General features: G+C 43.3%; 1 protein-coding gene and 1 non-coding gene across 3 annotated transcripts in view; one reads left to right on the top strand and one right to left on the bottom strand.

Annotated features, from left to right (window-relative positions):
• LOC115146871 (netrin-G2-like) overlaps window positions 1-24,534 on the top strand; it is a 157,706-nt gene that overhangs the window by 63,619 nt on the left and 69,553 nt on the right. The gene's annotated exons all lie outside the window — the stretch shown is intronic.
• On the bottom strand, window positions 16,225-16,296 carry trnad-guc (transfer RNA aspartic acid (anticodon GUC)). The gene has a single exon. It is a non-coding gene; the product is annotated as a tRNA-Asp (tRNA).

Consider the following 24,534-nt stretch of genomic DNA (forward strand, 5'->3'; position numbering starts at 1 on the left):
TATCTCAACATCAACTGTTCAGAGGAGACTGCGTGAATCCGGCGTTCATGGTTGAATTTCTGCATAGAAGCCACTACTACAGGACACCAATAATAAGAAGAGACTTGCTTGGGTCAAGAACACGAGCAATGGCCATTAGACCGGTGGAAATCTGTCCTTTGGTCTGATGAGTCCAAATTTGCGATTTTTGGTTCCAAACGCCATGTCTTTGTGAGATGCAGAGTAGGTGAATGGATGATCTCAGCATGTGTGGTTCCCACCGTGAAGCATGGAGGAGGAGGTGGTGTGGGGGTGCTTTGCTGGTGACACTGTCAGTGAGTTATTTAGAATTCGAGGCACACTTAACCAGCATGGCAACCAGAATATTCTGCAGCGTTACGCCATCCCATATAATTTGCACTTAGTGGGACTATCATTTGTTTTTTAACTGGAGAATTACCCAAGATACCTCCAGGCTGCGTAAGGGCTATTTGACCAAAACGGAGAGTGATGGAGTGCTTCATCAGATGACCTGGCCTCCACAATCACCTGACCACAAACCAATTGAGATGGTTTGGGATGAGTTGGTCTACAGAGTGATGGAAAAGCAGCCAACAAGTGTTCAGCATATGTGGGAACTCCTTCAAGACTGTTGGATAAACATTCCAGGTGAAGCTGGTTGAGAGAATCCCAAGATTGTGCAAAGCTGTCAAGGCAAAGGTTGGCTATTTGAAAAATCTCAGATATAAAATATATTTCGATTTTTTTTTTAACACTATATTGGTTACTACATGATTCCATGTGTGTTATTCCATAGCTTTGATGTCTTCACTATTATTGAACAATGTAGAAAATAGTCAAACTAAAGAATAAACCTTGAATGAGTAGGTCTGTCCAAACCTTTGACTGTTACTGTGTGTGTGTGTGTGTGTGTGTGTGTGTGTGTGTGTGTGTGTGTGTGTGTGTGTGTGTGTGTGTGTGTGTGTGTGTGTGTGTGTGTGTGTGTGTGTGTAATATAACACAATGCAAATAGAAGGCAAGAAGCAGATTTCCATGACCTTTTTTACCATGAAAAACACGCCCATCCCCCATAACCTTGCCTCCACGTCAAAGAGTACAAAAACTTGGTGCAGAGAAAAGATGACTTGAAGGAAGATGGAAAAAATTGTCATCGCAAGGACAAGAACCAAGAGTGAAAATACTTTTTTTGACCAAAGAAACTAAGATTGGATGCAGACATCAACTGAATGCTTTCAAAATAATGTTCAGTACATTTGAATTCAACATGTTTTTGTTCATACAATTCAGCTATTACATTTCCAGTTTCAACTTTCGTATACAATATTTGTTTTCTTTATTTACTTGTTTCTTTTGGAACAATTCTTTTGAACTCATTGGCTCCATACAGCCCATCCACCCACCCACCTGCACTGTGCCTAACCTAGCATCTGATTCTCTTGATACCGTGATGTGTGCCTTTAAAGCTGAGATGTATGCTGGGAATTGGACGTGGGGGAACATGAGGAGGAGTGGAGTTTGTTGTCTTGACTGGCCTGTGAGGATCAGGTTACAATGGATCACGGTTCTACAGAGATATCCCTCCCTCCTGCAGAGAGGGGGAGGTATAAGAGGGATTGATGGGGGGGGTTTATGACCTCACGGCCGTCGTAAATTATAAGGCAGCAGCCCAACTCCGTTCCTAGTCGATAATGTGAGAGACTGGAATGTATGTGCCTTAAGAGTTTACAGCCCAAAACACAGAGTCATCCATGTACTCCTACAGTAGGATAATAATTATAAAAGAGACTATGAATATTTAAACAGAACAATGGAGATGCTGAGAAGTAGGAGTTACTTCCTGTATTATATTAATAAAGAAGTCAATGAGAAGTAGGAGTTACTTCCTGTATTATATTAATAAAGAAGTCAATGAGAAGTAGGAGTTACCTCCTGTATTATATTAATAAAGAAGTCAATGAGAAGTAGGAGTTACCTCCTGTATTATATTAATAAAGAAGTCAATGAGAAGTAGGAGTTACTTCCTGTATTATATTAATAAAGAAGTCAATGAGAAGTAGGAGTTACTTCCTGTATTATATTAATAAAGAAGTCAATGAGAAGTAGGAGTTACTTCCTGTATTATATTAATAAAGAAGTCAATGAGAAGTAGGAGTTACCTCCTGTATTATATTAATAAAGAAGTCAATGAGAAGTAGGAGTTACCTCCTGTATTATATTAATAAAGAAGTCAATGAGAAGTAGGAGTTACTTCCTGTATTATATTAATAAAGAAGTCAATGAGAAGTAGGAGTTACTTCCTGTATTATATTAATAAAGAAGTCAATGAGAAGTAGGAGTTACCTCCTGTATTATATTACCCCAAAAGTGTTTCTAGAGCGCCAGTAAATATTCATAGTAAAAGACCTCCAAGAATTAGGCCTTGTACTTGCCTTGTTAACTATGGCTGATTTTTGACTCTCTCTCTCTCTCCCTCTGTCTCTCTCGCCCTCCCTGCCTCCCTCCCTCTCCCAGGCCTGAGGCAGCTCTGTGCTCTCTATCTCTTCTATGACTGATGATTTTCCCTCTCAATGTTTTAGCAGGGAAGTTGTATTAACCCCTGTCCTCTGGCTGATTTCAGCTCGTCTTACCGCACAGCACCTGTCAAACCCTGAATTATGCACCAATACACACACACAAATCAAATCAAATCAAATGTATTTATATAGCCCTTCGTACATCAGCTGATATCTCAAAGTGCTGTACAGAAACCCAGCCTACAACCCCAAACAGCAAGCAATGCAGGTGTAAAAGCACGGTGGCTATGAAAAACTCCCTAGAAAGGCCAAAACCTAGGAAGAAACCTAGAGAGGAACCAGGCTATGTGGGGTGGCCAGTCCTCTTCTGGCTGTGCCGGGTAGAGATTATAACAGAACATGGCCAAGATGTTCAAATGTTCATAAATGACCAGCATGGTCGAATAATAATAAGGCAGAACAGTTGAAACTGGAGCAGCAGCACAGTCAGGTGGACTGGGGACAGCAAGGAGTCATCATGTCAGGTAGTCCTGGGGCACGTTCCTAGGGCTCAGGTCCTCCGAGGGAGAGAAAGAAAGAGATAATTAGAGAGAGCATATGTGGGGTGGCCAGTCCTCTTCTGGCTGTGCCGGGTGGAGATTATAACAGAACATGGCCAAGATGTTCAAATGTTCATAAATGACCAGCATGGTCGAATAATAGTAAGGCAGAACAGTTGAAACTGGAGCAGCAGCATGGCCAGGTGGACTGGGGACAGCAAGGAGTCATCATGTCAGGTAGTCCTGGGACATGGTCCTAGGGCCCAGGCCAGTTGAAACTGGAGCAGCAGCATGGCCAGGTGGACTGGGGACAGCAAGGAGTCATCATGTCAGGTAGTCCTGGGGCATGGTCCTAGGGCTCAGGTCCTCCGAGAGAGAGAAAGAAAGAGAGAAGGAGAGAATTAGAGAACGCACACTTAGATTCACACAGGACACCGAATAGGACAGGAGAAGTACTCCAGATATAACACACACACACACACACACTTCCATTAGGCCCTCAAGGAAAACAGATCTTCAGTAACCCAGTACCAGCATCCTGGGAGGCCAACAGGCCCTGTAGGGGCCCGAGCTTTGACATCCCTCCATCGCTGCTGTCCCTTTCTTTCTACCCTCTCTTTTTCTTTTCCTTATCACTTTCTCTTTTCTTTTTGGAGCCGTTCCATAACTATGGAGTCCGCTTCTCTTCTTCCTGATTCCACCCCTTTATCCCTCCCTCCTTCCATCCCCCCCCCATCCCTCCCCAGGTGCTCATCCCGTCTGCTGCGTTCATTAAAAAACATTCAGCAGTGGCACCGTGGTGGACTCGGGAGACACACACACACACACAGGCAAACTCTTCCTAATATCCACAGAAGCACAATATTATGCCCATACGGATCTATCCACCTACAAGGTGCAAGGGCGGGATGGGCTGGATGAGTGAGTGTGAGGAAAGTGTGGAGGACAGGGAGAGGGACTTGGGGACAGGGCGTAGCCCTACAGCAGAAGTACCTTAAGATGGCACATCAGATGACCACTTAGTGTGTAGAAGACATTTACACAAAAAACTATTATTCACACACTGGGGACTGAGCCTGTAGCAGAAGGGGGGGTGGGTGCTAAACTGACATATGGAATTGTTATAAGACGGTCATACTATGGATCATTTATCTATTTGACTTTAAAATATTAGGACCCCTTTCGGTATTTGTTAAAGATATAGATTGTGCCTTTTACTAACTATAGCCCATAGAAACTAATTGAATAACACTTAAATGGCAAAAAAAGATAGTCAAAAAATTAAATAAATAAGACCCAAGGTTTTGAAGTGTCTGTCCTAAATCTAGGAGATGTTCAACTAAACCCAGTAAATTCCTCAGCAGTCTACACACAATACCACATAATGACAAAGCGAAACAGGTTTTTAGAAATGTTTGTAAATGTATTAAAAAAAACAAAAAAACAGATACCTTATTTACATACAGTACCAGTCAAAAGTTTGGACACAGGACACATCATGTAGTAACCAACAAAAAAATGTGATAAATCAAAATCTATTTTATATTTGAGATTGTTCAAAGTAGCCACCCTTTGCCTTGATGACAATTTTGCACACTCTTGGCATTCTCTCAACCAGCTTCATGAGGAATGCTTTTCCAACAGTCTTGAAGGAATTCCCACATATGTTGAGCACTTGTTGGCTGCTTTTCCTTAACTCTGCGGTCCAAACCATCTCAATTGGTTTGTGGTCAGGTTATTGTGGACGCCAGGTCATCTGATGAAGCACTCCCATCACTCAATTTCTTGGTCAAATAGCCCTTTCTGGAGATGTGTTGGGTCAGTGTCCTGTTTGAAAAACAAATGATAGTCCAACTAAGCGCAAACCAGATGGGATGGCGTATCGCTGCAGAATGCTGTGGGAGCCATGCTGGTTAAGTGTGCCTTGAATTCTAAATAAATCACTGACAATGTCACCAGCGAAGCACCCCTGCACTATCACACCTCCTCCTCCATGCTTTAGGTGGGAACCACACATGCGAAGATCATCCATTCACACACTCTGCGTCTCACAAAGACACGGTTGGAACCCAAAATCTTACATTTGGACTCATCGAACCAAAGCACAAATTTCCACCGGGATCATGTTTCTTGGCCCAAGCAAGTCTCTTTTTCTTATTGGTGTCCTGTTAGTAGTGATTTCTTTGCAGCAATTCAACCATGAAGGCCTGATTCATGCAGACTCTTCTGAACAGTAGATGTTGAGATGTGTCAGTTACTTGAACTCTGTAAAGCATTTATTTGGGCTGCAATTTCTGAGGCTGGTAATTCTAATGGACTTATTCTCTGCAGTAGAGGTAACTCTGGGTTTTCCTTTCCTGGCGGTCCTCATGAGATCCAGTTTCATCATAGAGCTTGATGCTTTTTGCGACGGCACTTGAAGAAACTTCCAAAGTTCATGAAATTTTCCATATAGATTGGCCTTCATGTCTTAAAGTAATGATGGACTGTCGTTTCCCCTTGCTTATTTGAGCTGATCCTGCCATAATATCGACTTGGTCTTTTAGCAAATAGGGCTATCTTCTGTATATCACCCCTACCTTGTCACAACACAACTGATTGGCTCAAACACATTAAGAAGAAAATAAATTCCACAAATTAACTTTTTAACAAGGCACACCTGTTATTTGAAATGCATTCCAGGTGACCACCTCATGAAGCTGGTTGAGAGAATGACAAGTGTGCAAAGCTGTCAAGGCAAAGGGTGGCAACTTTGAAGAATCTCAAATAGTAAATCTATTTTTATTAGTTTAACACTTTTTTTGATGACTAGATGATTCCATGTATGTTATTTCATAGTTTTGATGTCTTCAATATTATTCTACAATGTAGAAAATAGTTTTTAAAAAGTAGGTATAGGTGTGTCCAAACTTTTAACTGGTACTGTAAGTATTCAGACCCTTTGCTATGAGTCTCGAAATTGAGCTCCGGTGTGCATTCTGTTTCTATTGATCATCCTTGAAATGTTTCTACAACTTGATTGGAGTCCACCTGTGGTAGTCCACCAACTTGATTGGAGTCCACCCTTTGCGATGAGACTCAATTCAATTGATTGGACATGATTTGGAAAGGCATACACCTGTCTTTATAAGCTCCCACAGTTGACAGTGGATGTCAGAGTAAAAACCAAGCCATGAGGTCGAAGGAATTCTCCTCAGTGCTCCGACACCAGATCGTGTCGAGGCACAGATCTGGGGAAGGGTTCCAAAAAATGTCTGCGGCATTGAAGGTTACCAAGAACAGTGGCCTCCATCATTCTTAAATGGAAGAAGTTTGGAACCATCAAGAGTCTTCCTAGAGCTGGACCCCCGGCCAAACTGAGCAATCGGGGAGAAGGACCTTGGTCAGAGAGGTGACCAAGAACCCGATAGTCACTCTGATAGATCTCTAGAGTTCCTCTGTGGAGATGGGAGAACCTTCCAGAAGGACAACCATGTCAGCCAAAGGTGTTTCAACCAAGTAATGAGTAAAGGGTCTGAATACTTATGTAAATCTAATTTTTCCGTTTTTGTTATTTCAATAAATTAACAAAAATTTCAAAACCTATTTTTGCTTTGTCATTATGGGGTATTGTTTGTAGATTTTAGAATAAGGCTAACCTAACAAAATGTGGAAAAATCAAAGGGTCTGAATAATTTCCAAAGGCACTGTGTGTATATACAGTTGAAGTCAGAAGTTTACATACACTTAGGTTGGAGTCATTAAATCTTGTTTTTTCAACCACTCCACAAATGTATTGTTAACAAACTATAGTTTTGGCAAGGCATCTGTTTCTCAAACTAGACACTAATGTACTTGTCCTCTTGCTCAGTTGTGCACCGAGGCCTCCCACTTCTCTTTCTATTCTGGTTAGAGCCAGTTTGCTCTGTTCTGTGAAGGGAGTAGTACACAGCGTTGTACGAGATCTTCAGTTTCTTTGATAATTTCTCGCATGGAATTGCCTTCATTTCATCATTCTCAGAACAATAATTGACAGACGAGTTTCAGAAGAAAGTGCTTTGTTTCTGGACATTTTGAGCCTGTAATCGAACCCACAAATGCTGACGCTCCAGATACTCAACTAGTCTAAAGCAGGCAAGTTTTATTGCTTCTTTAATCAGTACAACAGTTTTCAGCTGTGCTAATATAATTGCAAAAGGGTTTTCTAATGATCAATTAGCCTTTTAAAATGATAAACTTGGATTAGCTAACACAATGTGCCATTGGAACACAGGAGTGATGGTTGCTGATAATGTGCCTCTACACACCTATGTAGATATTGCATTAAAAAAAGAAAAGAAAAAATTAGCAGTTTCCAGCTACAAGAGTATGGAAAAATGTCTACACTGTATTTCTGATCAATTTTAATGGACAAAAAAAAATCTTTCAAAAACAAGGGCATTTTGAAGTGACCCCAAACTTTTGAACTGTAGAACACCATTGAATCCCATTAGTTTGTAGCCCGGTTCGGACACAGGATGTTCTTCTACCAACCATATTTCTAAACTACTGCTCTTCTGTGCGTGAGAAGATGAGAGTTTGAAATAGGCCGTGGCCAAGCTTGTTTCATCATTTATATATTTCCAGTAGGGCTGCTGCTGCTCAGCATTCATACATTAGAGCGACCCTGTATTACTGTACTCTGTATAGGTCTCTCTCGCTCTCTGAGTCTCTCTCTTTCACCACCTAGCCCAGTTCCCAAGCCATTTACTGCATCCTGTGTGAATTATTGACACATGTATACTCACACAGCAGTACACACACACATACCAAGACCCTGGGCAAACGTCCTCATGCATGTTCACACGTAGACATAGATACACACCCTCACAGCATGTGCTTATGTAACTACCCCGCCTGCCCATTTCTACTCTACACACACAACTATTTCTAAAGCAATCAAGGTCATTTCGAAGTGTCTTAGTGCTTTTCCCATTTTCCTCTGGGTTGGGTCTAATGGCAGTGAACTCTCAACCCCAAATGCTTCTCAGCTTCAGCGTGTGTGTGTGTGTGTGTTGATTTTGTGCATTCTCGTGTGCGTGAGTGCGTGTGAGCGTACGTGCATGTGTGTGTGTGTGTATGAGAGCGGGGCAATGTGCTTGTTTTGCTTACCCTAAAAGCACAGTCCCTTTGGCATGTCCAATGGTCCCTCAGATGTTACAGTAGAGAGAGTTTCCATCTGATGTTATCTGGAATACCAAAACAACAGTGTAAATGGACAGGGAATAGATTGAATGTACATTACAAACTTTAGAAGCTTTTACTGTCACAATAATGTTTCCGGTAACAATGAAGAGATCTAAAGAGAGTCCGCTGAACAGGTTAGAGTTTTCCGTCATGAATCTTGTTCTGGCTCTGCAGAGTGATCACTAACAGGAAATAAAAGCTACTTTTTGTTTTCATACATTTTTACAATATAGCCAATTTAGACTTTGCAGCTGGCCTATAAAATGGGATATTGCTCAGTTCTGCCGCCAGGACAAGACTCATGACAAACGTCAACCTGCATCCGATGGGAAGAATTGAGAATTAGAGTCAAACTTTCCCTTTGGTTTGAATGAGTGAAGAGCTGTGAATAGGCTCACAATTATCCCGGTCAACAGCTCATTGAAGGGGTGTTCCGTTGTTGATTAAATGAGCCCACAAAAGAGAGTGAGGGATAAAGGTCCAGGTCCACCCATTCAGATCAGACCTATGCCCCTCCTGCTCGCCCCATGTCTCCCACTCCCGCAAAGAGTGCCTCAACATGGAGGACACACATACGCCCAGGTTGTGATCAGGAATACAGGCCCAACCCCCACACTTATACTAGCCCAAGCCAATGGCATGTACCTGATGCTCAGCAGGCTCTGCTCACACTTACTGGCCTGAACCACACGACTAACAACATTGGACATTTTATGGAACACAAAGCCTTCACCATCTCATACTGGAAAATCCACAGCCTTTGGCCTAAAAAGCAGGAACCTAGACTTCACCAAAGAAATACAGACATTGTCATCCTACATGAAACATGGTATAGAGGAGACGGACCCACTGGTTACCCTCTAGGTTACAGGGAGCTGGTAGTCCCATCCACCCAACCACCACCACCAGGTGTGAAACAGGGAAGGGACTCAGGGGGTATGCTAATTTGGTATAGAGCAGACCTAACTCACTCTATTAAATGAATCAAAACAGGAACATTTGGCTAAATATTCAAAAGGAAATGATCAACAGAGAAAAATGTCCTCCTGTGTGCTACCTACAGTGGGGCAAAAAAGTATTTAGTCAGCCACCAATTGTGCAAGTTCTCCCACTTAAAAAGATGAGAGAGGCCTGTAATTTTCATCATAGGTACACTTCAACTATGATAGACCAAATGAGAAAAAGAATTCCAGAAAATCACATTGTAGGATTTTTTATTAATTGAATTACAAATTATGGTGGAAAATAAGTATTTGGTCAATAACAAAAGTTTATCTCAATACTTTGTTATATACCCTTTGTTGGCAATGACAGAGGTCAAACGTTTTCTGTAAGTCTTCACAAGGTTTTCACACACTGTTGCTGGTATTTTGGCCCCACGGGGTGAGATCTTGTGCGGAGCCCCAGGTCGAGGGAGATTATCAGTGGTCTTGTATGTCTTCCATTTCCTAATAATTGCTCCCACAGTTGATTTCTTCAAACCAAGCTGCTTACCTATTGCAGATTCAGTCTTCCCAGCCCAGTGCAGGTCTACAATTTTGTTTCTGGTGTCCTTTGACAGCTCTTTGGTCTTGGTCATAGTGGAGTTTGGAGGGTGACTGTTTGAGGTTGTGGACAGGTGTCTTTTATACTGATAACAAGTTCAAACAGGTGCCATTAATACAGGTAACGAGTAGAGGACAGAGGAGCCTCTTAAAGAAGAAGTTACAGGTCTGTGACAGCTAGAAATCTTGCTTGTTTGTAGGTGACCAAATACTTATTTTCCACCATAATTTGCAAATAAATTCATTAAAAATCCTACAATGTGATTTTCTGGATTTTTTTTTCTCATTTTGTCTGTCATAGTTGAAGTGTACCTATGATGAAAATTACAGGCCTCTGATCTTTTTAAGTGGGAGAACTTGCACAATTGGTGGCTGACTAAATACTTTTTTGCCCCACTGTATATCCCCCCCACTAGAATCCCCATACTTGAATGAAGACAGCTTCTCCATCCTGGAGTGGGAAATCAATCATTTCCAGGCCCAGGGACATGTACTAGTCTGTGGCAACCTAAATGCCAGAACTGGACAAGAACCTGACACCCTCAGCACACAGGGGGACAAACACCTGTCTGGAGGAGACAACCTTCCCTCCCCCATATGCCCCCTAGGTACAACTACGACAACATAACCAACAAAAAACGGGTCACAACTCCTGCAGCTCTGTTGCACACTTTGTATGTACATGGTTAAATGGTAGGCTTCGAGGGGACTCCTGTTGTAGGTAAACCTATTGCTCATCTCTTGGCTGTAGTACTGTAGACTACTTTATCACTGACCTCAACCCAGAGTCTCTCAGATCGTTCAGTCAGCCCACTGACACCCCTATCAGATCACAGCAAAATCAAAATCTACTTGAAGAGAGCAATAGTCAATCATGAGGCATCAAAGCCAAAGGAACTGAATAATATTGAGAAATGCCATAAATGGAAGGACTGTAGTGTGGAAACCCACCAAAAAACAATTAGGCAACAACAAATTCAATCCCTTTTAGACAACTTCCTGGACAAAACATTCCACTGTAATAGTGAAGGTGTAAACTTGGAAGTAGAAAACCTAAACAATATATTTGACCTCTCAGCTTCCCTATCAAATCAAAAAACTTTGAACAGAAAACTTAAGAAAATTAACATGCTGTAGAATGCAAAAACCTAAGAAAGAAATTGAGAAACGTATCCAATCATAAACATGGAGACCCAGAAAACCTGAGTCTATTCCTTCACTTTGGTGAATCACTAAAACAATACAGAAATACACTACGGAAAAAGAGGGAACAGCATGTCAGAAATCAGCTCAATGTAATTGAAGAATCGATAGACTAACCACTTCTGGGAAAATTGGAAAATACGAAGAGTTATCTATCAAAAATTGAGATGGATGGCTAAACCACTTCTCCTATCTTGTTGGCCCTATAACAAAGAATATACATGATCAAATACAAATCTTAGAATCAACTATTACAGACTACCAGAACCTACTGGATTCTCCAATTACATTGAATGACCTACAGGACAAAATACCTTCCAACCAATAAGTCTGCTCTCTCAGGCACCAGGCGGTGTCTGTCCTCACAGAATGCAGTCTCCCAGTGTCTGTCCTCACAGAATGCAGTCTCCCAGTGTCTGTCCTCACAGAATGCAGTCTCCCAGTGTCTGTCCTCACAGAATGCAGTCTCCCAGTGTCTGTCCTCACAGAATGCAGTCTCCCAGTGTCTGTCCTCACAGAATGCAGTCTCCCAGTGTCTGTCCTCACAGAATGCAGTCTCCCAGTGTCTGTCCTCACAGAATGCAGTCTCCCAGTGTCTGTCCTCACGGAATGCAGTCTCCCAGTGTCTGTCCTCACAGAATGCAGTCTCCCAGTGTCTGTCCTCACAGAATGCAGTCTCCCAGTGTCTGTCCTCACAGAATGCAGTCTCCCAGTGTCTGTCCTCACAGAATGCAGTCTCCCAGTGTCTGTCCTCACAGAATGCAGTTTCCCAGTGTCTGTCCTCACAGAATGCAGTCTCCCAGTGTCTGTCCTCACAGAATGCAGTCTCCCAGTGTCTGTCCTCACAGAATGCAGTCTCCCAGTGTCTGTCCTCACAGAATGCAGTCTCCCAGTGTCTGTCCTCACAGAATGCAGTCTCCCAGTGTCTGTCCTCACAGAATGCAGTCTCCCAGTGTCTGTCCTCACAGAATGCAGTCTCCCAGTGTCTGTCCTTACGAAATGCAGTCTCCCAGTGTCTGTCCTCACGGAATGCAGTCTCCCAGTGTCTGTCCTTACGATATGCAGTCTCCCAGTGTCTGTCCTCACAGAATGCAGTCTCCCAGTGTCTGTCCTCACAGAATGCAGTCTCCCAGTGTCTGTCCTTACGGAATGCAGACACCAATATTGGAAGCATCAGGGAGTTTTTTTGTTTTTCTTTTGGTGATGTCGGATCTGGGTGCTGCTGACAAAGAAACCGGAGGTGCCTCAGCTCGACGGGCTTCTATGGCTTAGCTGGCTCGAGAGGTTTTCTTGCCTCGGTTGGTTCGGCGGGCTCCCATCCCACACCATGCCTCAGCCGGCTCTTTGGTCTTCCACGCCACATCATGCCTCAGCCGGCTCATCTGGGCGCCCACGCCTCGGCCGGCTCCCACACCTCGGTCGGCCAGTCAGGCTCGCTGGGTGGCGACCTTAGAGAGAGGGGGGGGGGGGTACTGTCACGCCTGCTCCTGCTCTCCCTCTTTGGCGCTCGAGTGCACCAGGTGGCCCATTATTACGCACACGTCACCATCATTATGTGCATCAGCGCTTCATGGGACTCACCTGGACTTTATTACTTCATTGAGTGATGAAGCTGGAGAAGAGTCCCCTAAGCAAGCTGGTCCTGGGGATCTGTTCCAAACACAAACAGACCACACAGAGCCCCAGGACAGCAACACAATTTGACCCAACAAAATCATGACAAAACAAAAAGATGATTATTTGACACATTGGAAAGAATTTACAAATAAACAGCACAAACTAGAATGCCATTTGACCCTAAATAGAGATTACACAGTGAAAAATACCTGACCACTGTGCCTGAACTTGCTTCCCGACTCTCAGCGCACATTGTCACAGAATAATGCCACACCTAAGGGAAGCATTAGGGAGTGTCTTTTTTTGTGTCAGTTGGAATGACGTTGGGTTCGGGAGACACTACAGGCTTTCATGCCTCAGCAAAATCGCCAGGCTCCCCTGCCTTGTCAGGCTCTCATGCCTCAGCCAGCTCACCGTGCTTTCATGCCTCAGCCAAATCGCCAGGCTCCCCTGCCTCGTCTGGCTCTCATGCCTCAGCCAGCTCGTCGTGCTTTCATGCCTTCGTTGGATCGCCAGGCTCCCCTGCCTTGTCAGGCTATCATGCCTCAGCCAGCTCGTCGTGCTTTCATGCCTTCGTTGGATCTCCAGGCTCCCCTGCATCGTCAGGCTCTCATGCCTCAGCCAGCTCGTCGTGCTTTCATGCCTTCGTTGGATCACCAGGCTCCCCTGCCTTGTCGGGCCTGTCAGGTTCCCGTGTCCCAGCTGGCGACAGGTTCCCGCGCATCAGCAAGGGTGACTGAATCCCGGGATCGTCCCTTGGGTTGGCGTCCTGCGGCTGGAGCCGAACGTGCCGGGGAGGGGGTACCGACAGTTATGCTCTCTCTCCGGCGCTCTAGGTCGCCATGCTCCTGCGTCTCTGCCGGATTGACAGGTTTCCCGCGCCTCTGCAGAGCTGTCCCCTCCTGATCCCCGGGATCGTCTTTTTGGTCGGCGTCCTGCGGCTGAAGCTGCGCGTTGGGGACTGTCACGTGTGCTCCCTCTCCGGACTCTAAGTCACCAGGCTGCTCATTATGGCACACACCTGTCACCATCGTTACATGCACCTGTGCGCCATCAGACTCACCTGGACTCCATCACTTCCCTGATTGTGTGTATGTGTGTGTCAGTCCCTTTGCTTCCTTCCCCAGGCGGCATTGTTTTTGTTTATGACTCTCAGCGCACATCGTTAGACAAACCTACTCATTCAAGGGTTTTTCTTAATTTTGACTATTTTCTACATTGTAGAATAATAGTAAAGACATTAATTATGAAACAGCACATATGGAATCATGTAGTCAGCGTGGAACGGATGTAAGTGTGGCTAGGTTTACATAAGGGTGCTAATTTAAAAAACTCACAAAAGCTCTGACGAAGGCCATGAGGCCGATACGTAAAGCTTATTAAAGATTAATGAAACGATCAAGAGCAGTGTGCGGGTTCCTTCCTTTTCTTCATCTAGCTCAGGTGTGCAAGTGCCTTTTGAATTTGACTTTACAAACAAGAGGGCTTAATTGGAGTCTATTTCTTCGGAGCCCAGATCTATATAAAATAACTTAACTGGCTGAGGTAGGCGATGAGGCTTAACAGCCTAATAGGATTTTTTTTATTAGGCCTACTTACAATTGCAACTGGTCAAAAATTTAGCATCCCACATAAAACAATCATTTAAAGAAAATAAAGTCTGCACGTTCAAACTAAAACAATGTAACTAAAAAGAAAGAGCACCTTTGTAATTCCAAAGCTCTAAAAGTAATTGGAAAGGTAGATACAAATGATGTGTGACATCGTGGTCACAATAAAGAATGTAGCCCATCATGCAAATGATTCCTATTAGCAGGACAATAGACTTTTAATAGCCTGGCTACTGTTATGAAAATCCCTCAACTTGCAATGTATTCGATGCTTTAGTACTCTAGATTGTTACATTTCTAACTCAAAACAGCATTTCTTCATCAACATCTTTATGCTTTCGTTAATCTTCTTGATCTTCCTGTTTTCTGTAGCAATTTTGAGCAAATTGCTCAAGGGCCACAGTTGATTAGTCTGTGAAGATGACGTTATTGGATGTCTCGCCAGCTTTGATCCATGACTGGGCCTGCAGGACGCAAAGTTCTTTGTTTGTCAGACAAATCATTGGGTCGAAACTACAGAACAGCACAACACAAGAGAACACACGGTTAATGTTCTGAGAATTTAATTTTATATACACACTGCTCAAAAAAATAAAGGGAACACTAAAATAACACATCCTAGATCTGAATGAATGAAATATTCTTATTAAATACTTTTTTCTTTACATAGTTTTTGTGTGATTTTGTTGTCAGCACATTCAACTATCAATGGAAATCACATTTATCAACCCATGGAGGTCTGGGTTGATAAATGGCTATCACCCTGACATTTCCATTCCTCTTCTGACAACAGAACTTGACCAACTGCTCACCAGGCACAGCAAGGTCCGCCCGGGCCGTTATGCTGTTCTGCTATTCCAAGGATGTGTAACCGAAAGAGAGATACCACGAGTGGGCACAGAATACATACCCTCCCGCTGTGGCCGTCTATTTCAGCACTGTTTCGCGCTGCTCTGAGACAAGCATGGAGAAACAAAAATGTTAAAATATTCCATGATATTTTCAAGATATGTGTTGACTGAATATAAGCAAGTGATGTCTGCTAAATAATCAAGTTAGGTTTCTCCAGAATTAAATAATTCTAAATAACTGTCTTAATTTACAAATTAGTGAGAATGTCTCACCCCATGTTCAAGAATGGCCTTTTTCTGGTTTTAGAATGATATAAAAGTCCCTTAGATATTCTCAGACATTCTCACAGATCCTAACGGAAAATGCCCCTTTATATTAATATCAGAGTCCTCCAATCCTCTAAATGTAATTATTGGCGGAGAGTCACATCATTGATTTTTTGTTGTTGTTGATATACAGTCAGAAATGGTGAAGGTCTTATTTATTTAAAGAGCATATTGATGTTAGAAGCAAAAGCCTACAACTATTTTAGAACTGTTTCATGCTGCTCTGAGACAAGCTAAATGGCCCAGTACTGTACTGCCGGACATCACGTTGTACAGCGCCATATTTTCCGTTCCACCCTAACAGAAACCCAGAGTCTTTTTAGTTTTTCATGGAATAGAAAAATCATAATATTAATCTAATTAATTAAGCAAGTACCCGTCAAAAGTTTGGACACACCTACTCATTCATGGATTTTTCTATATTTGTACTATTTTCTACATTGTAGAATAATAGTGAAGACATCACAACTAGCAGGTGTAGCCCATCATACAAATGTTTTCTATTAGCAGGACAATATACTTTTTATATCCCGGCTACTGTGTGGAAATCCCTCAACTTGCAATGTATTCGATGCTGGAAATCAACAATGGATTCACCAAAGTCTACTGAGAATGAGTAAATGTCCAAACTGTGAATGAAAGCAAAGTCAGGTTTTTCAAGAGTAAGGCAAGAATTCTACCACTGAACAACCAATGCCTTGAAAAACTGAGATAACCCCAAAGGATGGAAATCGTATCATAAAGCTTTATTTCCAAGCATATTTTCCGCTTTGTGGGCTCAGCTACATTGTACACCTGAGAAAAAGAATTCCTTTCTCCCCATCAGGGAATTGAACCCCGGTCTCCCGCGTGACAGGCGGGGATACTCACCACTATACTAACGAGGAGCAGGTGGGTTGGACCGTTGAAAAAACGTGGAGCATTGGTACTAACCATAAGTTTGCAGTGTTGGGCTTTAACCCTTCTAACAAAAACATCTGTATCTGTATAGACTGGTTAGAGAAAGTACTGTGACCCCTCTATGGAAAGCTGGGACTCTCACGAACACGTACATGTAATCGATTTCGCTCTATACCACTCACAAGCCACACAATCGTAGTTAGAAGGTGACGCGTTTGTGGGATATCCCAGGACATTGTCACAAATGCCAAACTCAAGACATTTGTCACTGACTAGTTGGTTACTCGTTTCCCATTTAAGTACCGGTACTCTAAAGTGTTACATTTATAACTCAAAAAAGCAGTACAGTATTATTTCATTAACATCTTTATGCTTTTGTTAATTAAAACAAATAGAAAGAAAAAAAAGATCATTCCAATGCGGATGTTTATATTTCACTTAATCTCAATTTGTTTATTGGTTAAACAAGAATTAGAAAATTAGGGTGCATAAATGTTATGCACTTAGTGTGACCTTTATTTAACTGGGCAAGTAAGTTATGAACAAATTCTTATTTACAAGGACAACTTACTCCTTCCTCTTCCCCAGTACTATACTGCCGACCGTAATGTTTTGTTCCAGCAAGTACCAGTCAAAAGTTTGGACACACCTACTCATTCCAGGATTTGTACATTTTTTACTATTTTCTACATTGTAGAATAATATTGAAGACATCACAACTATGAAATAACACATATGGAATCAGTTAAGAACAAATTCCCATTTGTTTGCCTTCTCCTTCCTCCCCAACGGGGATTTGAATCCTGGTGTCCCGTGTGCCCAGCATCCTGTAGTACAGACATGACCTGCTCTCCCTTATGTAAGGAATTAGGCACTTTCCCATGTTTACTACAGTATGTATTGTAGACTGCACCGTAGCCTAATAAACAAATAAGCACATTTTGTTAATAAAATAATGATTAAAAAAATACTCTTTCAAAATGCAGATGTTGATTTAGTTTTGGATTCATAACGAATTACTATGGGAGTTACCTCTGCGGCGGAGAATAAGTTCATTAGAGGTACCAGCCTCAGAAATTGCAGCCCAAATAAATGCTTCACGGAGTTCAAGTAAAAGACATATCTCAACATCTACTGTTCAGAATAGTCTGCATGAATCAGGCCTTCGTGGTCGATATGCTGCAAAGAAACCACTACCAAAGGACACAAATAATAAGGCCAGGAAACACGAGCAATGGAGATTAGACCGGAGGATATCTATCCTTTGGTCTGATGAGCCCAAATTTGAGATTTTTGGTTACAACCGCAGTGTCTTTGTGAGACATAGAGTAGGTGAATGGATGATCTCCACATGTGTGGTTCCCACTGTGAAGAATGGAGGAGGAGGTGTGATGGTCTGGCTGTGCTTTGCTGGTGACACTCTGGGTGATTTATTAAGAATTCAAGGCACACATCACCACAGCATTCTGCAGCGATACACCATCCCATCTGGTTTGTGCTTAATGGGACTATTTGTTTTTAAAGAGGACTATGACCAAACACACCTCCAGGCTGTGTAAGGACCACTTGACCAAGAAGAAGAGTGATGGAGTGCTGCATCAGATGACCTGTGCTGCATTAGATGACCTGGCCTCCACAATCACCCAACCTCAAACCAATTGAAATGAGTTGGACCGCAGAGTGAAGGAAAAGTAGCCAACAAGTCCTCAGCATATGTGGGAACTCCTTCAAGATTGTTGGAAAAGCATTCCAGGTGAAGCTGGTTGAGAGAATGCCAAGAGTGTGTAAAGCTGTCATCAAGGCAAAGGGTGGCTACGTTGAAGAATCTATAATAATAAAACATTAATTACATGAGTAGGTGTGTCCAAAAGTTTGACTGGTACTGTAGACATATTTTTGGGGAACTTTTATTGTTTTTTCACTTTGCCAAATCAAGTGAATTAGATAACAAACCAATGTTAACATATGTTTCCCATGCCCATAAAGCCCTTTAATTGAATTAAATTAAAAAGAGATTGGATTGGTCAGGCGAAGATCGTTTGAAGGAGAACCACAGGCGCATAATTATTCCGGTCACCAGATCATCGAAGGGGAGTTCCGTTATAGATTTACTGAGCCCATCAAAGACAAAGAGAGCGATAGAGAAAAAGAGGATTGGTGAGGCGAAGATAGTTTGAAGAGACTCACGCACGCATGAGCACACACACACACACACACACTCCTGAAGACTGCACTGCACTCCAGGAAAATCGATCCTCCTCCTTCAGAGTAAAGAAATTTATGAAGCGGGAACATAAAGGCAGTCATGTCCAATTAGCTCTGCTGAATTTACAATGGGAGGAGGGAGGGAAGGAAGGAAAGGGGGGGTTGGCCTGCTGATCAATGACCCGGCTGCACACTATGGTGTGTGTGTGTGTGTGTGTGTGTGTGTGTGTGTGTGTGTGTGTGTGTGTGTGTGCCACAGGAGGTTGGTGGCACCTTCATTGGGAAGAACGGGCTCAAGGTAATGGCTGGAGCGGACTAGGTGGAATGGTATCAAATACATGAAACGCATAGTTTCTGATGCCATTCCATTTGTTCTGTTCCAGCCATTATTATGATTCATTCTCCCCTCACCAGCCTCCACTGGTGTGTGGGGGTGTGTATTTGCATGTACAGTGCATTCAGAAAGTATTCACACCCTTCCATTTTTCCACATTTTGCTACTTTACAGCCTTATTCTAAAATGTATTAAATTATAAATGTTCCTCACCAATCTACACACAATACCCCATAATGACAAAGTGAAAATAGGTTTTTAGATATTTTTGCAAATGTATTAAAAATTTAAAAACCAAATTATTTACCTAAGTATTCAGACCCTTTGCTATGAGCCTCAGAATTGAGTTCAGGTGCATCCTATTTCCATTAATAATCCTTGAGATGTTTCTACAACTTGATTGGAGTCTACCTGTGGTGAATTGAATTGATTGGAAAGGCACACACCTGTCTATATAAGGTCCCACAGTTGACAGTGCATGTCAGAGCAAAAACCAAGCCATGAGGACAAAGGAATTGTCTGTAGAGCTCTGAGACAAGATTGTTTCTGCAGCATTGGAGGTCCCCAAGAACACAGTGACCTCCATCATTCTTAAATGGAAGAAGTTTGGAACCCTCAAGACTCTTCTTAGAACTGATCGCCTGGCCAAACTGAGCAATCGGGGGAGAAGGGTCTTGGTCCAGGAGGTGACCAAGAACCCGATGGTCACTCTGACAGAGCTCCAGAGTTCCTCTGTGGAGATTTTATGGTTCCAGAAGGACAACCATCTCTGCAGCACTCCACCAATCAGACCTTTATGGTAGAGTGGCCAGATGGATGCCACTCCTCAGTAAAAAGGCATGACAGCCCACTTGGAGTTTGCCAAAGGGCAGCTACAGGACTCTCAGATCATGAGAAACATGATTGAACTCTGGAGGAAACCTGGCATCATCCCTACGGTGAAGCATGGTGGTGGCAGCATCATGCTGTGGGGATGTGGGGATGTTTTTCAGCAGCAGGGACTGGTGGCACCTTAATTGGGAAGAACAGGACGATTTCAAGGCAGCAGCAGTAGGCTCGTAAGCATTCATTCAAACAGCACTTTCCTGCATTTGCCAGTAGCTCTTCATTGTATGACTTCAAGCCTATCAACTCCTGAGATTTGGCTGGCAATACTATAGTGCCTATAAGAACATCCAATAGTCAAAGGTATATGAAATATAAAATGGTATAGAGAGAAATAGTCCTATGAATCCTATAATAACTACAACCTGAAACTTCTTACCTGGGAATATTGAAGACTTATGTTAAAAGGAGCCACCAGCTTTCATATGTTCTGAGCAAGGAACTTAAACGTTAGCTTTTTTTACATGGCAATACTGCACTTTTACTTTCTTCTCCAACGCTTTATCTTTGCATTATTTAAACCAAATTGAACATGTTTCATTATTTATTTGAGACTAAATTGATTTTATTGATGTATTATATTAAGTTAAAATAAAAGTGTTAATTTAGTATTGTTGTAATTGTCATTTTTACAAGTATATATATAAAAATCGTCCGATTAATCGGTATCAGCTTTTTTTTTGTCCTCCAATAATCGGCATCGGCGTTGAAAAATCATGAATCGCTCTACCTCTACTTGACACATTAGAAAGAATTTACCAAAAAAAAAACTGAGCAAACTAGAATGCTATTTGGCCCTAAACAGAGTGTACACAGTGGCAGAAAATGTTGGGTCAGGTGGTCAGGTTAAGGAAATATTTGACTATGCACGGTCCACAAAATGAGGTGGAAACTGAGCTGCACTTCCTAACCTGCCAAATGTATGACCATATTAAAGACACATTATTTCCCTCAGATTACACAGACCCACAAAGAATTTGAAAACAAATCCCATTTTGATAATCTCCCATATCTATTGGGTGAAATACCAGTGTGCCATCACAGCAGCAAGATTTGTGACCAAGTTCGAATCCCCGAGCTGACAAGGTACAAATCTGTCGTGACCTGTTGCCACAAGGCCATCAAACACCAGTGTAAATACAACCCATATTTATTTATTTATTTTTCTTTTTGTACTTTAACTATTTGCACATCACTACAACACTGTATAAAGACATGACATTTGAAATGCCTTTCTTCTTTTGTAACTTGTGTGTGTAATATTTACTGTTAACTTTTTATTGTTTATTTCACTTTGTTTATCCATTTCACTTGCTTTGGCAATGTAAACAAGGTTTCCCATGCCGATAAAGCCCCTTGAATTGAATTGAGAGAAAAACAGACTAATAAAGAGAGAAAGAACAGGGGGTAGATCTCCCCTGCTGTGTGTCTGCCATCCCAGTTAGAGAGGCATCCATGCAGACCGTCCTCCTGGTGTTCCCCTGCAGTCAGGGAGCAAGGCAGACCGGCAGCACTTTGATAGCCCCTCTATAGCAGAGTAGTAAACCCTCCTCCTCTCCTACATCATCCATTCATCTCAGAGGAAGGGATTCGCACATCCTCCCCTTGCCCCCCACAACCCAATAACTTTACACTGTATGGTCCATTGGGTGAGAGAGAGAAGAGACATGGAAAGTGAAGAAAGACAGAGAGGGCAAGAGTAGGATGGGCAGAAAGAGGTTCAGGGAGTCACTCTAAATGAGAAGAGAGAAGAAGAGTTCCACACCAGAAAAGAGGGAACTATTGGGCCAGCGATAGAGAGATAATGATCAAGGGAAAGAGAGAGGGAGTGATAGTTGAGTCCCTGGAGAGAGAAAGGGAGAGAGAGAGAGGGAGGGAGGAACAGGCGTTAAAGACAGAGAGTTAAAGGCCTATTAACGGCTGCTTCCCCAGTCTTTCTCTCCTCTATCCTTCCTTCGCCTCTTCCCTCTGCCACAACGCTCCCTTGATGTTTGTTTATGTTTTATTCGTATTTATTCCCCTAATTGCCGCATCTCTCCAACTGGCTCTCCTCCCCGCGTCACACACAAACACGTGCGTGCATGCACACACACACACACACACAGGTCTCTCTCACACATTGTACGTTACTACCAGGGAGGGAGATAGAGAGAGACAGGTGCACAACTTAATTCAGACCATACACACAGACAGGCAGGCACAAAGACAGACAGGCCACCATCTCTGTCCATCTGCGTGAGTGGGGCTACTAACTAGTGGACAGAGGGATGTGTTTGCATATCTCTCTCTCTCTCTCTGTGTGTGATGGATCCTGCTGTCCTCTATCTTCACGTCCCTTGACTAAGAGCTCTCTCCTTCTCTGCTCCTCTCCTCTCCTCTCCTTGACTAAGAGCTCTCTCCTTCTCTGCTCCTCTCCTCTCCTCTCCTTGACTAAGATCTCTCTCCTTCTCTGCTCCTCTCCTCTCCTCTCCTTGACTAAGAGCTCTCTCCTTCTCTGCTCCTCTCCTTCTCTGCTCCTCTCCTCTCCTCTCCTCTCCTCTCCTCTCCTTGACTAAGAGCTCTCTCCTTCTCTGCTCCTCTCCTCTCCCCTCCTCTCCTTGACTAAGAGCTCTCTCCTTCTCTGCTCCTCTCCTCTCCTCTCCTTGACTAAGAGCTCTCTCCTTCTCTGCTCCTCTCCTCTCCTTCTCTGCTCCTCTCCTCTCCTCTCCTCTCTTCTCCTCTGCTCCTCTTCACGTCCCTTGACTAAGAGCTCTCTCCTTCTCTGCTCCTCTCCTCTCCTCTCCTCTCCTCTCCTCTCCTCTCCTCTCCTCTCTCCTTCTCTGCTCCTCTTCACGTCCCTTGACTAAGAGCTCTCTCCTTCTCCTCTCCTCTCCTCTCCTCTCCTCTCCTCTCCTCTCCTCTCCTCTCCTCTCCTCTCCTCTCCTCTCCTCTCCTCTCCTCTCTGCTCCTCTCCTCCTCTCCTCTCTCCTTCTCTGCTCTGCTCTGCTCCTCTCCTCTCCTCTCCTCTCTCCTTCTCTGCTCCTCTTCACGTCCCTTGACTAAGAGCTCTCTCCTTCTCCGCTCCTCTCCTCTCCTCTCCGCTCCTCTCCTCTCCTCTCCTCCCCTCTCCCTCTCCTCTCCTCTCCTCTCCTCTCCTCTCCTCTCCTCTCCTCTCCTCTCCTCTCCTCTCTGCTCCTCTCCTCTCTCCTCCTCTCCTCTCCTCTCCTCTCCTCTCCTCTCCTCTCTCCTTCTCTGCTCCTCTCCTCTCCTCTCCTTCTCCGCTCCTCTCCTCTCCTCTCCTCTCTCCTTCTCTGCTCCTCTTACTTCACGTTGATGTCTTTGCAGTGAGGGATATGGAGCAGTTAGACATCTTGCACATTAACATATGATTGTGGCCCATGTATTATTTGTCTGCGGAGGGACTGTAAGTAGAGAGACTGAGAAATCCCACAACAAGCTGTCCTCGGCAGGAGAGCAGAAGACACTCTTCAAAACCCTCAGTGTCACCGTCACTCATCCGTAAAAACAAAGTTGTGCAATAGTGGAGATGGGAGGGGGAGATGGTGAGTGTCAGGAGTTGGGGAAGCAGGTGTGCATGCGTTTGTGTGTGTGTGAACGAGAGAGAGATAGAGAATGTCATGGAGTCATAGGGGAATGTAGCAAACCTGCCCCCATAGAAAGAGAGATGTCCAATTTTCCCTGTCTAAGTGGACTTAGTGTGTGTTCATGTGTGTGAGTGTTTGTTTTACAAAGTGGACGTGTGGATCGAGTGTGGCATCTCCCTGCATCGTGGAGCTATATAGCTCTGGTCCAGGGCGGTATCATGGTGCTATATACAGTCAGAAGTCAGAAGTTTAAATACACCTTAGACAAATAGATTTAAACTCAGTTTTTCACAATTCCTGACGTTTAATCCTTCCCTGTCTCTGGTCAGTTAGGATCACCACTTTATTTTAAGAATGTGAAATGTCAGAATAATAGTAGAGAGAATGATTTATTTCAGCTTTTATATCTTTCATCACATTCCCAGTGGGTCAGAAGTTTACATACACTCAATTCGTTTTTGGTTGCATTGCCTTTAAATTGTTAAGCTTGGGTCAAACGTTTCGAGTAGCCTTCCACAAGCTTCCCACAATAAGTTGGGTAAATTTTGGCCCATTCCTCCTGATAGAGCTGGTGTAACTGAGTCAGGTTTGTAGGCCTCCTTGCTCGCACACGCTTGTTCAGTTCTGCCCACAAACTTTCTATAGGGTTGAGGTCAGGGCTTTGTGATGGCCACTCCAATACCTTGACTTTGTTGTCCTTAAGCCATTTTTCCACAACTTTGGAAGTATGCTTGTGGTCATTGTCCATTTTGAAGACCCATTTGTGACCAAGCTTTAACTTCCTGACTGATTTCTTGAGATGTTGCTTCAATATACCCACATAAGGTTCCCACCTCATGATGCCATCTATATTGTGAAGTGCACCAGACCCTCCTGCAGCAAGGCACCCCCACAACATGATGCTGCCACCCCCGTGCTTCACGGTGGGGATGGTGTTCTTCGGCTTGCAAGCCTCCCCCTTTTTCCTCCAAACATAAAGATGGTCATTATGGCCAAACAGTTCTATTTTTGTTTCATCAGACCAGAGGACATTTCTCCATGTGCAGTTGCAAACCGTAGTCTGGCTTTTTTATGGCGGTTTTGTAGCAGTGGCTTCTTCCTTGCTGAGCGGTCTTTCAGGTTATGTCGATATAGGACTCATTTTACTGTGGATATAGATTATTTTGTACCTGTTTCCTCCAGCATCTTCACAAGGTCCTTTGCTGTTGTTCTGGGAT

The sequence above is a fragment of the Oncorhynchus nerka genome, linkage group LG19, assembly GCF_034236695.1.
Source record: "Oncorhynchus nerka isolate Pitt River linkage group LG19, Oner_Uvic_2.0, whole genome shotgun sequence".
In the NCBI taxonomy this organism is placed as follows: Eukaryota; Metazoa; Chordata; class Actinopteri; order Salmoniformes; family Salmonidae; genus Oncorhynchus; species Oncorhynchus nerka.